The following is a 16369-nucleotide window of genomic DNA, read 5'->3' on the forward strand; positions in this document are numbered from 1 at the left end:
GCACTTGGGCTAGGAATTTCAGGACTTAGACGAAAAAAACAACCTCCGGATCTAGGGTTTGACCCAGCGCAGGAACCGAGGCGGCGGCGGCACTGTTCACGGCCGGCGGATTCGAGGTCGCCGGCGGCCGGCGAGGGCGAGGCGAGGCCGGAGAGGTCGCCGGGGCGGCGGCCGGAGCGCGGCGGCGCGGCGCGGTGGCGGCGCGGCGCGGTGGCGGCGGCTGGTGGTGGCGGCGCGGCGCGGTGGCGGCGGCGGTGCGCGGAGGCGGCGGCGGCGGCTCGCGCCGGCAGCTGCGGCTCGGAGGAGAGGGAGGTGGCGGCGCAGCGTGGGAGGAGGCGGCGCGGGTGGCTCGGGCCGCGGGGGCCGTCCCTGGGCCTGGCGGGCCGCAGCGGTGGAGGCGGTGGCTGCGCCACGTGGCAGCGTGTGGGTGGCTGGCGGCGGCGTGTCCGGCGCCGGCGGACAATGTCCGGCGCGCGCGAGGAGTCGATCTAGGGTTTGACGAGGGGGATCCGGATTTCGGGGAAGGGGTCTATATATAGACATTGGAGGAGTTAGGAGAGTCCAAATGAGGTGCGGTTTTCGGCCACGCGATCGTGATCGAACGCTCTAGATGATGGAGCAGAGTTAGGTGGGTTTTGTGCCAAATTGGAGTGGTGTTAGGCTGCAACACACACGAGGTCTTTTCGGTCTCTCGGTTAACCGTTGGAGTATCAAATGAAGTCCAAATGACACGAAACTTGACAGGCGGTCTACCGGTAGTAAACCAAGGCCGCTTGGCATGTCTCGGTCCAATCCGAAAATGTTTAATCCCCACACACGAAAGAAAGCTAGAAATGACCACCGGAGGAGAACGAAGCGCTGGAATGCAAAATGGACAACGGGGAAAATGCTCGAATGCATGAGACGAACACGTATGCAGATGCAATACACATGATGACATGATATGAGATGCATGACAATGACAACAACACACAGATACAAAGACCCGAACCCGAGGAAATAAATATAACTTAACGCCAGAAACGGCAAGAGTTGGAGTACAAATTGGGAAAGTTACATCTGGGGTGTTACAACACTCCACCACTACGAAAGGATCTCGTCTCGAGATCTAGGACTGAAAGAATGCCGGGTACTCAGAACGGAGGTGATCCTCGCGTTCCCGGGTAGCTTCACGGTCGGAATGGTGTGACCACTTGAATTTGAGAAATTTGATTAACTTATTGCGAGTCTTGCGTTCAGTCTCTTCGAGAATAGCAACTGGGTGCTCACGATAGGAAACATCTTCTTGTAGCTCAATGTCCTCAAAGTTGACGGTGCGGTCAGGAGTCTTGAAGCACTTTCGAAGCTGAGAGACATGGAACACGTCATGATGAGGACATCAATACCATTGTTACACCCACAGCCCCTACTGTTACATATACTGGACCAATTACTAAAGCTCGCGCACGCCAATTAAATTACCAGGTACTTTCGTTTCTTGGTAATGATTCTAATGTTCATGAGATTATGATGCTGCCTAAATTGGATACATTTGTTTTGCTTACAAATGAAGGGCCTAGCTTGGAGAAGGATGAACATTGGAGCAAGAACACGTATGGAGTTGATGGCATGCGCAAGGGGATCAAGAACGGAGTTATAAGTGATGATTTCAGGACTTTGAAGCCGCCATAAGGAGTGCATGAAGCCTTGGACGAAATATACAAGATGCCACTTCATAATATTCGTCCATAGGCTATTCTAGGTGCTGCATCACCTTATTAATGGGCCAGGCCCATGTAATTTCGAAATACTTAAGTATAGGCTATTTTTAGAGTCCGTATGTGTGGGGAAACAAGATTTAGGGTTGGTTTCGGACCCCACCCTCAAGGGCCACGAAATTCCCCCCTCTTCCTCCATATATACAGCCCTTAGGGCGTCGTTTAGACTTTGGGTTTTGTTTAGATTAAAAGTTTGCCATAGCTGCAACTTCACGTACTTCGTTTGTGTCCAACGACCAGACCAAGACGTCACAGAACCCCACCTTGATCAATAAAGCTTTCATCTTATATTCGCAATATCCCGATTGCAATCTCAGTTTCTTGCTTGTTCTTCGTTTGCTCGCAGGAAACAGACCCTCGTGGTCAGGTTGATCGTGCTCCGGCGTGGTCAATAACCCTCGGAAGTTGGTTTAGAGATTGCTAAGGCACGACGTCTCGCACGTTCGTAGTCGGATCGTCAAGGTCGACTCCCACAGAAAACGATAGCCACCATCTCATCGAAACATCGGGACACCTTAGCCTCTATCAAGTGGTATCAGATTTCCAGGTTGCTCGGTGAGATTTTACAGTTTTTCAAAGATTAGATCGAGTCTGTTCTTCATACCTATAGTCCACGAAAAAGCCAGAAAAAAAATTAGGGTTAGTTCATCATATCCGAACCAATCTGAGCCTTTGCATAATCTTTTTAGGGTTTTTGCTTTGTTGAATTTGCGGTTGCATCGTCGTGTCAAGTTGTTGGTCTTAGAGTCTAGTCTTTTAGAGTTTCGAGTTCTAGTCATAAGTTGTCACGCTGTCGCCGCACCATCATCATCGCCCATCTACCACTTTTGCTTATCCGCCACCGCTCTGAATCCATATCCATATACCACCACCAATCTGTATCCATATACCACCACCAATCTGTATCCATATACCACCACCAATCTGTATCCATATACCACCACCGCTACCATATACCACCACCGCTGCCATATACCACAACCATATATCCACCACCAATCCGAGTTCTTCTCATATTAGGTTTGTTCTTGAGATCAATCTAAATTCCGTTTCGTGTTTCCTTGCCTGCGTAGGTCTCAAAAAAAAGAGTCTGGAGACCCCCGGGCAGTTTTTAGGCCAAAATTTTCACGGGCAAATTTTTTTCCCTATCCTATTTTTAGGCTTTTCTGAGTCTTTTGAGCCACGTGCCATCATAGTGATTTTTTGTCGCACTTTTTCGTCGTCGCTGCCCTGATTTCCGAAAAAAAAGTGAAAAAAAAAATTTCGTGCCCATCCTATCAGTTTGACGAGGGAAGAGTTTTGAGACACTCGCCATTATAGTGATTTTTCGCAAAAAAAAGAGGAGCGCAAAAAAAAGGAGCACAAAAAAAGAGCGATAAAAAGAGGAGCGCAAAAAAAGGAGCGCAAAAAAAAGAGCGAAAAAAAAAGAGTTCCAGAGTGTGCTTTTCCCTTATTTACGTGCAGCGCCGTGATTTTGTTAGTGTTCTAGGCTCGCGTCTCTAGCACGGTCTAGCCTAGGACCAGCACAGTACCGTCGTTGAGCATTTATTCAACTTTGCATCTCTGAATTGATTATTGCTGACCCTTTTTGCTACCATACTATAAGCCTTCCCAGCTCCACTTACATCTACGTCGTGCGTTTGACTCTCCCTGGCAATCGCTCTATCCAAGCTTTTGAGAGTTTTGACTACAACGGTTGCCGGGTAAGAACTGATGCTGGGTAAGAACTGGTAAGAATTTGAGATTTGCTTGACGGATTTGTGACACCCGCCACCACCACCACTTGTTAGTAGTCTGTAGGATCATCTTCTTGTGTGTTTCTATTGCTGCTAACCATGCCAGGATCACAAGTCGATGAGACTGACTGGGAGAACTTGACGAACAAGGAGCTTCATGATACGTTTCAGCAAATGATGAGTGGACAGGTGCAAGATGTGATAAACAGATTTGAAGAGGCCATGGAGAAGATAGATGGCATGGAGAAGACGTTTGAAACACAGCTCGATAACAAGTTTGCTGAATTGCTTTCGCGTTTTCCACCACCACCACCGGCTGCTCCTGCCGCACCTCTGCAACAACAGCAACAACATCGACTACCTCCACATCGGGAAACAGCCCTCCGCCGAGCGAGTCGTGTCCCTCTTCAGTCGGGCCAAACTGCTGGTGCTGCTGTTGATACTTCTGTGGCTCCTACTGCTGATGTGGAGGAGGATGATTATGTGGGAGATTATGAGGATGAGGTTGATCAAAATCAGAACTACGTGCCACCACCAGCACAGCAACTACCAGGTCGTCCACATGCAAATAATGGCAATGGTAGGGCTCACCCTCAGGTACGAGATCATGACCATCTCCCTAAACTAAAATTGAATATTCCACCATTTGAGGGTAGATATGTTCCTGATATATATCTTACTTGGGAGTTAGAAACTGATCAACGATTTACATGTTTACAATATCCCGAGGAGAGACGTGTTCCTGCTGCTGTTTGTGCATTCACTAGTTTTGCATGTGTTTGGTGGTCTGAGCATTGTAGATTATATCCTATTCCGGCTACTTGGGCTGCTTTGAAAACTGCTATGCGTATTCATTGGGTTCCACCATATTATCAACGTGAATTACTTCAAAAATTGCAGCGCTTAAGACAGGGAAAAAATTCTGTAGAAGAATATTATCAGGAATTACAAACTGGCATGATTAGATGTGGTATTGTTGAGGAGAATGAAGCTATGCTTGCACGTTTTATGGGTGGATTAAATAGAGAGATTCAGACGATTCTAGAGTATAAGGAGTATACTAATATCACTCGTTTATTCCATCTTGCTTGTAAAGCTGAACGTGAAGTGCAGGATCGACAGGCATTGGCGCGGACTAACTTTTCTGCAGGTCGACCTTCATCATGGACACCGCGTGCATCATCTACTTCCACACGTTCTGCTACACCGGCGCCTCCGTCGGCTGCCACCTCCAACCATGATACAATAAAGCAGGCACAATCACCACTATCTGCCAAGAGCACACCTTCTGGGCCTACAAAGAGCTCTTCTTCATCCATGGCATCAACAGGGCAAACACATGATATTATTTGTCGACGTTGCAAGGGTGGAGGTCATTATGCGAGAGAATGCCCATCTAAGCGTGTGATGATTGTTACTGAGGATGGTGGGTATGAGTCCGCTAGTGACTATGATGAGGAGACTTTGGCTCTTATTACACGTGAAGAACACGGTGGAGACGATTCTGATCATGAGACGCAATACATGGCTCCTGAAGATGCTGACAGGTATGAATGTTTAGTTGCTCAACGTGTTTTGAGTGTGCAGGTTACACAAGCTGAGCAAAATCAGCGCATAATTTGTTCCATACAAAGGGAGTTGTGAAGGAACGTTCTGTTCGCGTGATCATAGATGGAGGGAGCTGCAATAACTTGGCTAGCATGGAGATGGTAGAGAAGCTATCTCTCACCACAAGACCACATCCACATCCTTACTACATCCAATGGTTCAACAACAGCGGCAAGGTTAAGGTAACACGTACTGTTCGTGTGCATTTTAGTATCTCTACATATGCTGATTATGTTGATTGTGATGTGGTACCTATGCAAGCATGTTCCTTATTACTTGGTAGACCATGGCAATTTGATAAAAATTCTGTACACCATGGTAGAAACAATCAGTATACTCTTGTTCATAACGATAAAAATATTACTTTGCTTCCTATGACTCCTGATTCCATTTTGAAAGATGATATTAATAGAGCTAATAAAGCAAAACAGGAGACAAATAAGAGTGAAAATCAGATTGTGGCAAAAGAATTTGAGCACCAAATGAAGCATAATAATAAACCATCTACTGTTGTTTCTGAAATTAAATTGAAAAGTGCATGTTTACTTGCCACCAAATCTGATATTGATGAGCTAGATTTTAGCAAATCTGTTTGCTATGCTTTTGTGTGCAAAGAGGCATTATTTTCATTCGAGGACGTGCCTTCCTCTTTGCCCCCTGCTGTCACTAACATTTTGCAGGAGTTCACTGACGTCTTTCCACAAGACGTGCCACCGGGATTACCACCTATTCGAGGGATTGAGCATCAAATTGACTTAATTCCCGGTGCTTCGCTACCCAACCGTGCACCATACCGTACCAATCCAGAGGAGACGAAGGAGATTATGCGTCAAGTACAAGAACTGCTCGACAAAGGTTATATACGTGAATCCCTTAGTCCTTGTGTTGTTCCTATCATTTTAGTGCCGAAAAAGGATGGTACGTCGCGTATGTGCGTTGATTGTAGAGGCATTAATAATATTACTATTCGTTATCGTCATCCTATTCCTAGGCTAGATGATATGCTTGATGAATTGAGTGGCTCTACAATATTCTCCAAAGTTAATTTGCGTAGTGGATACCATCAAATTCGTATGAAATTGGGTGATGAATGGAAAACAGCATTTAAAACTAAGTTTGGATTATATGAGTGGTTAGTCATGCCTTTTGGGTTAACTAATGCACCTAGTACTTTCATGAGGTTAATGAACGAAGTTTTACGTGCTTTCATTGGACGATTTGTGGTAGTTTACTTTGATGACATATTGATTTATAGCAAATCTTTGGAGGAACATTTGGAACATTTACGTGCTGTTTTTATTGCTCTACGTGATGCACGTTTGTTTGGAAACCTTGGAAAGTGCACCTTTTGCACCGACCGAGTATCTTTTCTTGGCTATGTTGTTACTCCACAGGGAATTGAAGTTGATAAAGCCAAGATTGAAGCTATTGAGAGTTGGCCGCAGCCCAAAACGGTCACACAAGTGAGGAGTTTCCTTGGCCTCGCTGGTTTCTATAGGCGTTTTGTGAGAGATTTCAGCACCATTGCTGCACCTCTCAACGAGCTTACAAAGAAGGATGTGCCTTTTGTTTGGGGTACCGCACAGGAAGAAGCCTTCACGGTATTGAAAGATAAGTTGACACATGCTCCTTTACTCCAACTTCCTAATTTCAATAAGACTTTTGAGCTTGAATGTGATGCTAGTGGAATTGGATTAGGAGGTGTGTTATTACAAGATGGAAAACCTGTTGCATACTTTTCTGAAAAATTGAGTGGGCCTAGTCTGAACTATTCTACTTATGATAAAGAATTATATGCTCTTGTTCGGACCTTAGAAACATGGCAACATTATTTATGGCCCAAGGAATTTGTTATACATTCTGATCATGAATCTTTGAAACACATTAAAAGTCAAGCAAAACTGAACCGTAGACATGCTAAATGGGTTGAATTCATTGAGACTTTCCCTTATGTCATTAAACACAAGAAGGGTAAAGAAAATGTTATTGCTGATGCCTTGTCTCGTCGTTATACTATGCTTTCACAACTTGACTTTAAAATATTTGGTTTGGAGACCATCAAAGATCAATATGTTCATGATGCTGAATTTAAAGATGTATTGCAGAATTGTAAGGAAGGGAGAACTTGGAACAAGTTCGTTCTTAACGATGGATTTGTGTTTCGTGCTAACAAGCTATGCATTCCAGCTAGCTCCGTTCGTCTTTTGTTGTTGCAGGAGGCGCATGGAGGAGGATTAATGGGACACTTTGGCGTCAAGAAGACGGAGGATATACTTGCTACACATTTCTTTTGGCCAAAGATGAGACGGGATGTTGAGCGTTTTGTTGCTCGCTGCACTACATGTCAAAGAGCTAAGTCACGACTCAATCCTCATGGTTTATATATGCCTTTGCCTGTACCTAGTGTTCCTTGGGAGGATATATCTATGGACTTTGTTTTAGGTTTACCTCGAACAAAGAAGGGGAGGGATAGCATATTTGTTGTCGTGGATAGGTTCTCGAAAATGGCACACTTTATACCATGTCATAAAAGCGATGATGCTGTTAATGTTGCTGATTTGTTCTTTCGTGAAATTATTCGCTTACATGGTGTGCCAAATACTATTGTTTCAGATCGTGATACTAAATTTCTTAGCCACTTTTGGAGATGTTTATGGGCTAAGTTGGGGACTAAGCTGCTTTTTAGTACTACTTGTCACCCCCAAACTGATGGACAAACTGAAGTAGTCAATAGAACATTGTCTACTATGCTTAGGGCTGTTTTGAAGAATAACAAGAAAATGTGGGAAGAATGCTTGCCTCATATTGAATTTGCTTATAATCGTTCATTGCATTCTACTACTAAGATGTGCCCTTTTGAAATTGTGTATGGTTTCCTACCTCGTGCACCTATTGATTTGTTGCCTCTTCCATCTTCAGAGAAGGTTAATTTTGATGCTAAAGAACGTTCTGAATTGATTTTAAAAATGCATGAGTTAACTAAGGAAAACATTGAGCGTATGAATGCTAAATATAAACTTGCTGGAGATAAGGGTAGAAAACATGTTGTGTTTGCACCTGGAGATCTTGTTTGGTTACATTTGCGTAAAGATAGATTTCCTAATCTGCGCAAATCAAAGCTAATGCCACGTGCTGATGGTCCTTTTAAGGTGTTAGAGAAAATAAATGATAATGCATATAAACTTGAGCTACCTGTAGATTTTGGGGTTAGTCCCACTTTTAACATTGCAGATTTGAAGCCTTATTTGGGTGAGGAAGATGCGCTTCCGTCGAGGACGACTTCATTTCAAGAAGGGGAGGATGATGAGGACATCAATACCATTGTTACACCCACAGCCCCTACTGTTACATATACTGGACCAATTACTAGAGCTCGCGCACGCCAATTAAATTACCAGGTACTTTCGTTTCTTGGTAATGATTCTAATGTTCATGAGATTATGATGCTGCCTAAATTGGATACATTTGTTTTGCTTACAAATGAAGGGCCTAGCTTGGAGAAGGATGAACATTGGAGCAAGAACACGCATGGAGTTGATGGCATGCGCAAGGGGATCAAGAACGGAGTTACAAGTGATGATTTCAGGACTTTGAAGCCGCCATAAGGAGTGCATGAAGCCTTGGACGAAATATACAAGATGCCACTTCATAATATTCGTCCATAGGCTATTCTAGGTGCTGCGTCACCTTATTAATGGGCCAGGCCCATGTAATTTCGAAATACTTAAGTATAGGCTATTTTTAGAGTCCGTATGTGTGGGGAAACAAGAGTTAGGGTTGGTTTCGGACCCCACCCTCAAGGGCCACGAAATTCCCCCCTCTTCCTCCATATATACAGCCCTTAGGGCGTCGTTTAGACTTTGGGTTTTGTTTAGATTAAAAGTTCGCCATAGCTGCAACTTCGCGTACTTCGTTTGTGTCCAACGACCAGACCAAGACGTCACAGAACCCCACCTTGATCAATAAATCTTTCATCTTATATTCGCAATATCCCGATTGCAATCTCAGTTTCTTGCTTGTTCTTCGTTTGCTCGCAGGAAACAGACCCTCGTGGTCAGGTTGATCGTGCTCCGGCGTGGTCAATAACCCTCAGAAGTTGGTTTAGCGATTGCTAAGGCGCGACGTCTCGCACGTTCGTAGTCGGATCGTCAAGGTCGACTCCCATAGAAAACGATAGCCACCATCTCATCGAAACATCGGGACACCTTAGCCTCTATCACGTCATGAACATTAGCAAAGTTTGAAGGAAGCTCAAGTTGATAGGCGAGGTCGCCTCTCTTGCTGACAATCTTGAAAGGTCCCATGTATCTGGGGGCAAGCTTCCCTTTGATACCGAAGCGACGAGTACCTTTCATAGGAGAGACACGGAGGTAAACATGATCTCCGATCTCGAAAGCCAAATCACGATGCTTACTATCATAGTAGCTCTTCTGACGGGATTGGGCTGCTTTGAGGTTATCACGAATGACTTTGCACATTTCTTCTGCTTCTGTGATTAAGTCATTACCCAAAAGCTGACGTTCACCGGTTTCAGACCAGTTGAGAGGGGTACGACACTTCCTGCCATACAGAATTTCAAATGGGGCCTTGCCCGAACTTGCTTGAAAACTATTGTTGTAGGAGAATTCAGCATAAGGAAGACAATCCTCCCACTTCATGCCGAAGGAGATCACACAAGCTCTGAGCATATCTTCAAGAATCTGGTTGACACGCTCGACTTGACTGCTAGTTTGAGGATGGAAAGATGTGCTGAAGCGGATGTTCGTGCCCATGGCCTTCTGAAAAGAATCCCAAAACTTCGAGGTAAAGATGCTGCCACAGTCTGAAGAGATCACTTGAGGAATACCATGCAGAGAGACAATACGAGAGGTATAGAGTTCCGCCAATTGAGCTGCAGTGATCGACTCTTTGATAGGCAGAAAGTGAGCCACTTTGGTGAGTTTGTCGATGACAACGAATATAGCATCATTGCCATGCTTGGACATTGGAAACCCAGTCACGAAGTCCATTTCAATGTGGTCAAACTTCCATTCTGGAATGGCAAGAGGTTGGAGGAGACCCGCTGGCCTTTGGTGTTCTGCCTTCACTCTTCTGCAGACATCACATTCATTCACGAATTGAGTGATCTCGCGCTTCATTCGAGTCCACCAATAATCTTGCTTAAGGTCCTGATACATCTTCGTGCTCCCAGGGTGGATGGAGAGGAGAGAATTGTGAGCCTCGTTCAAGATCACTTTACGGAGGTCACCTTTGGGTACAACAATACGATCCTCGTAGAAGAGAGTGTCCTTGTCATCAAGGCGGTAGCACTTGTACTTGGACTGACTCTTGGCAATCCCAATCTTCACCTTTTTTACCATAGCATCAACAAGTTGGGCTTGGCGAATCTGGTCTTCCAAGGTAGGAGAGACTTTAAGGTTGGCGAGGAAACCTTGAGGAACAACTTGCAGATTAAGTTTGCGGAAAGCTTCACAAAGCTCGGGTTGATAAGGCTTGAGAATCAGACTGTTGCAGTAGGCCTTTCTGCTCAAAGCGTCAGCAATCACATTGGCCTTGCCTGGAGTATACTCAATACTTGGATTATTGATGAGGACATCAATACAATTGTTACACCCACAGCCCCTGCTGCTATACATACTGGACCAATTACTAGAGCTCGTGCACGCCAACTAAATTACCAGGTACTTTTGTTTCTTGGTAATGATTCTAACGTTCATGAGAATATGATGCTGACTAAATTGGATACATTTGTTTTGCTTACAAATGAAGGGCCTAGCTTGGAGAAGGATGAACATTGGAGCAAGAACAAGCATGGAGATGATGGCATGCGCAAGGGGAACAAGAACGGAGTTACAAGTGATGATTTCAGGACTTTGAAGCCACCATAATGGGTGCATGAAGCCTTGGACGAAATATACAAGATGCCACTTCATAAATTTCGTCCCGAGGCTATTTTAGGTGCTGCGTCACCTTATTATTGGGCCAGGCCCATGTAATTTCGAAATACATAACTATAGGCAATTTTTAGAGTCCGTATGTGTGGGGAAACAAGAGATAGGGTTGATTTCGGACCCCTCCACCAAGGGCCACGAAATTCCCCCCTCTTCCTCCATATATACAGCCCTTAGGGCATCGTTTAGACTTTGGGTTTTGTTTAGATTAAAAGTTCGCCATAGCTGCAACTTCGCGTACTTCGTTTGTGTTCAACGACCAGACAAAGGCGTCACAGAACCCCACCTTGATCAATAAAGCTTTCATCTTATATTCGCAATATCCAGATTGCAATCTCAGTTTCTTGCTTGTTCTTCGTTTGCTCGCAGGAAACAGACCCTCGTGGTCAGGTTGATCGTGCTCCGGCGTGGTCAATAACCTCTCGGAGTTGGTTTAGCGATTGCTAAGGCGCGACGTCTTCGCACGTTCATAGTCGGATCGTCAAAGTCGACTTCCACCAAAGCGAAATCCATCATCTCATCGAAAGACGGGACACCTCCGCCTCTATCAAGTGGTATCAGATTTCCAGGTTGCTCGGTGAGATTTTACAGTTTTTCGTAGTTTAGATCGAGTCTGTTCTTCATACCTACAGTCCATGAAAAAGCCACAAAAAAAATTAGGGTTAGTTCATCATATCCGAACCAATCTGAGCCTTTGCATAATCTTTTTAGGGTTTTGCTTTGTTGAATTTGCGGTTGCATCATCGTGTCTAGTTGCTGGTCTTAGAGACTAGTCTTTTAGAGTTTCGAGTTCTGGTCATAAGTTGTCACGCCGCCGCCGCACCATCATCATCGCCCCTGCCATCTACCACCACCGCTTATCCGCCACCGCTCCGAATCCGTATCCATATACCACCACCAATCCGTGTCCATATACCACCACCGATCCATATCCATATACTACCACCGCTACCACCACCGCTGCCATATACCACCACCATATATCCACCACCAATCCGAGTTCCTTGCATATTAGGTTTGTTTTCGAGATCCATCTAGATTCCGATTTGTGTTTCCTTGCCGGAGTAGGTTACGGAAAAAAAAAGAAGAGTCGGGTAGCCACGCTCCGTTTAGGCCCAAAAATTTTCGAAAACGCATTTTTCAAAAAAAATCTGGCTATCCTATTTTTAGGTGTTTCTGAGTGTTTTGAGACACGTGCCATTATAGGAAGTTTTTTTGACCCGTTTCCAGTTTTTGGGTCTGGGCAGTCGAAAAAAAAAATTTGGTCGAAAAAATTTCGTGCCCATCCTGTCCGTTTGAGCTAGGAAGAGTTTTGAGACACTCGCCATTATAGTGATTTTTCGAAAAAAAAAAAGCAGCGCAAAAAAAAAGAGCGAAAAAAAAATTTCAGAGTGTGCTTTTCCCTTGTTTACGTGCCGCGCCGTGATTTTGTTGGTGTTCTAGGCTCGCGTCTCTAGCACAGTCTAGCCTAGGACCAGCACAGTACCGTCGTTGAGCGTTTATTCAATTTTGCATCTCTGAATTGATTATTGCTGACCCTTTTTGCTACCATATAAGCCTTCCCAGCTCCACATACATCTACGTCGTGCGTTTGACTCTCCCTGGTAATCGCTCTATCCAAGCTTTGAGAGTTTTGACTACAACGGTTGCCGATCACCACCTTCTGCTGGGTAAGAACTGGTAAGAATTTGAGGTTTGCTTGACGGATTTGTGACACCCACCACCACCACTTGTTCGTAGTATGTAGGATCATATTCTTGTGTGTTTCTATTGCTGCTAACCATGCCAGGATCACAAGCCGACGAGATTGACTGGGAGAATTTATCGAACAAGGAGCTTCATGATAAGTTTCAGCACATGATGACTGAACAGGTGCAAGATGTGCTGAATAATTTTGAAGAGGCCATGGAGAAGATTACTGGCCTTGAGAATACGTTCGAAACAAAGCTCGATAACTGATTTAATGAACTGCTTGCGCGTCTTCCACCACCGGCTGCACCTGTTGCACCTCTGCAACAACAACAACTACGCCCCCTTCCGAATCAGTATGGACGAGCACAGCGTGTTCCTATTGACCCAGGACAACATTCTGGTGCCGCTGCTACTGCTGTTGGTGCTTCTTTGGCTCCTGCTACTGCTGCTGCTGGTACCCAGGAGGATGATGATTATGTGGGAGATTATGAGGATGAGGTTGATCAAAATCTGAACTACGTGCAGCCACCAGCACCACCACCACCAGGTCGACCTCAGGTATATATTCGTAATGGTAGGCCCGCACCACCACCTCAGGTACGAGATGATGTCCATATTCCTAAACTGAAATTGAATATTCCACCATTTGAGGGTAGATATGTTCCTGATATATATCTTACTTGGGAGTTAGAAACTGAACAACGTTTTACATGTTTACAATATCCCGAGGAGAGACGGGTTGCTGCTGTTGTTTGTGCTTTCACTAGTTTTGCATGTGTATGGTGGTCTGAACATTGTAGATTATATCCTATTCCTGCTACTTGGGCTGCTTTGAAAACTGCTATGCGTACTCGTTGGGTTCCACCATATTATCAACGTGAATTGCTTCAAAAATTACAGCGCTTAAGACAAGGAAAAAATTCTGTAGAAGAATATTATCAGGAATTACAAACTGGCATGATTAGATGTGGTATTGTTGAGGAGAATGAAGCTATGCTTGCACGTTTTCTGGGTGGATTAAATAGAGAGATTCAGACCATTCTAGACTATAAGGAGTATACTAATATCACTCGTTTATTCCATCTTGCTTGTAAAGTTGAACATGAAGTGCAGGATCGACAAGCATTGGCGCGAACTAACTTTTCTGCAGGCCGACCGTCATCATGGACAACGCGTGCATCTTCTACTTCAACTGCACCAGCACCTCAATTAGGTGCCTCCTCCAGTCGTGATACAAGAAAACAGGCACAACCACCATTATCTGCCAAGAGCGCACCTGCTGGGCCTGCACGGAGTTCTTCTTCTTCCATGGCATCAACAGGGCACACAAGTGATATTATTTGTCGTCGTTGTAAGGGAGGAGGTCATTATGCGAGAGAATGCAAATCTCCGCGTGTGATGATTGCTACCGCGGATGGTGGATATGAGTCCGCTAGTGACTATGATGAGGAGACTTTGGCTCTTATTACACGTGAAGAACATGGTGGAGATGATTCTGATCATGAGACGCAATACATGGCTCCTGAAGACGCTGACAGGTATGAATGTTTAGTTGCTCAACGTGTTTTGAGTGTGCAGGTCACACAAGCTGAGCAAAATCAGAGGCACAATTTGTTCCATACCAAGGGAGTTGTGAAGGAACGTTCTGTGCGCGTCATAATAGACGGAGGGAGCTGCAACAACTTGGCTAGCATGGAGATGGTGGAGAAGCTTTCTCTCACCACAAGACCACATCCACATCCTTACTACATCCAATGGTTCAACAACAGCGGCAAGGTTAAGGTAACACGTACTGTTCGTGTGCATTTTAGTATCTCTACATATGCTGATTATGTTGATTGTGATGTGGTACCTATGCAAGCATGTTCCTTATTACTTGGTAGACCATGGCAATTTGATAAAAATTCTGTACACCATGGTAGAAACAATCACTATACTCTTGTTCATAAGGATAAAAATATTACTTTGCTTCCTATGACTCCTGATTCCATTTTGAAAGATGATATTAATAGAGCTAATAAAGCACAACAGGAGAAGAATAAGAGTGAAAATCAGATTGTGGCAAAAGAATTTGAGCAACAAATGAAGCCTAATAATAAACCATCTAGTGTTGCTTCTGAAATTAAATTGAAAAGTGCATGTTTATTTGCCACCAAATCTGATATTGATGAGCTAGATTTCAGCAAATCTGTTTGCTATGCTTTTGTGTGCAAAGAGGCATTATTTTCATTCGAGGACGTGCCTTCCTCTTTGCCTCCTGCTGTCACTAACATTTTGCAGGAGTTCGCTGACGTTTTTCCACAAGACGTGCCACCGGGATTACCGCCTATTCGAGGGATTGAGCATCAGATTGACTTAATTCCCGGTGCTTCACTGCCAAACCGTGCACCATACCGTACCAATCCAGAGGAGACGAAGGAGATTATGCGTCAAGTACAAGAGCTTCTCGACAAAGGTTATATACGCGAATCCCTTAGTCCTTGTGCTGTTCCTATTATTCTAGTGCCGAAAAAGGATGGTACATCACGTATGTGTGTTGATTGTAGAGGCATTAATAATATTACTATTCGTTATCGTCATCCTATTCCTAGGCTAGATGATATGCTTGATGAATTGAGTGGCTCTACAATATTCTCCAAAGTTGATTTGCGTAGTGGCTACCATCAAATTCGTATGAAATTGGGAGATGAATGGAAAACAGCATTTAAAACTAAGTTTGGATTATATGAGTGGTTAGTCATGCCTTTTGGGTTAACTAATGCACCTAGTACTTTCATGAGATTAATGAACGAAGTTTTACGTGCTTTCATTGGACGATTTGTGGTAGTTTACTTTGATGACATATTGATTTATAGCAGATCTTTGGAAGAACATTTGGAACATTTACGTGCTGTTTTTATTGCTCTACGTGATGCACGTTTGTTTGGTAACCTTGGGAAGTGCACCTTTTGCACCGACCGAGTATCTTTTCTTGGCTATGTTGTTACTCCACAGGGAATTGAAGTTGATAAAGCCAAGATTGAAGCTATTGAGAGTTGGCCGCAGCCCAAAACGGTCACACAAGTGAGGAGTTTTCTTGGCCTCGCTGGATTCTATAGGCGTTTTGTGAGAGATTTCAGCACCATTGCTGCACCTCTCAATGAGCTTACAAAGAAAGATGTGCCTTTTCTTTGGGGTACCGCACAGGAAGAAGCCTTCACGGTATTGAAAGATAAGTTGACACATGCTCCTTTACTCCAACTTCCTGATTTTAATAAGACTTTTGAGCTTGAATGTGATGCTAGTGGAATTGGATTAGGAGGTGTGTTATTACAAGATGGCAAACCTGTTGCATACTTTTCTGAAAAATTGAGTGGGCCTAGTCTGAATTATTCTACTTATGATAAAGAATTATATGCTCTTGTTCGGACTTTAGAAACATGGCAACATTATTTATGGCCCAAAGAATTTGTTATACATTCTGATCATGAATCTTTGAAACATATTAAAAGTCAAGCTAAACTGAATCGTAGACATGCTAAATGGGTTGAATTCATTGAGACTTTCCCTTATGTCATTAAACACAAGAAGGGAAAAGAAAATGTTATTGCTGATGCATTGTCTCGTCGCTATACTATGCTTTCAC

The sequence above is a fragment of the Triticum aestivum genome, chromosome 4A (genome assembly GCF_018294505.1).
Source record: "Triticum aestivum cultivar Chinese Spring chromosome 4A, IWGSC CS RefSeq v2.1, whole genome shotgun sequence".
In the NCBI taxonomy this organism is placed as follows: Eukaryota; Viridiplantae; Streptophyta; class Magnoliopsida; order Poales; family Poaceae; genus Triticum; species Triticum aestivum.